General features: G+C 43.3%; 1 protein-coding gene across 1 annotated transcript in view; it reads left to right on the top strand.

Moving 5' to 3' along the window:
* The window catches only part of LOC106883302 (putative ankyrin repeat protein RBE_0317), a 9,752-nt gene that overhangs the window by 2,235 nt on the left and 7,173 nt on the right, over positions 1-344 (top strand). The gene's annotated exons all lie outside the window — the stretch shown is intronic.

Below are 344 nucleotides of genomic sequence, written 5' to 3'. Positions count from 1 at the left end.
ACACACACACACATCATCATCTCCCTTTATCTCATCCTTCTCCTGTCTACTGAATTATCCTGTTGCTCTTCACCCTCCTATTCTGCCAATCAGCACCTAAACCCTTGACCTTCCTCCTAATTCATATGCGCCATTGATCACTCCTCTACCATTCACAACATTCATTCCTATACTATCAATTCCCAACCTTTAGTCATCACTTACTCTCACCTTTAACTTCCACTGGACTCATATCTGTCATTGACACTTCCTCCCTAAACCCTTGTTCCTCATCCTGCATATTCACACCCCTATCCCATTTCTAACTCCCCCTTACTTTCTCCATACACCCTTGCAATTTCTCC

The sequence above is a fragment of the Octopus bimaculoides genome, chromosome 30 (genome assembly GCF_001194135.2).
Source record: "Octopus bimaculoides isolate UCB-OBI-ISO-001 chromosome 30, ASM119413v2, whole genome shotgun sequence".
NCBI classification, from domain to species: domain Eukaryota; kingdom Metazoa; phylum Mollusca; class Cephalopoda; order Octopoda; family Octopodidae; genus Octopus; species Octopus bimaculoides.
Note: the sequence above shows the minus strand (reverse complement) of the source record. Positions and strands in the feature narration are given on the sequence as shown.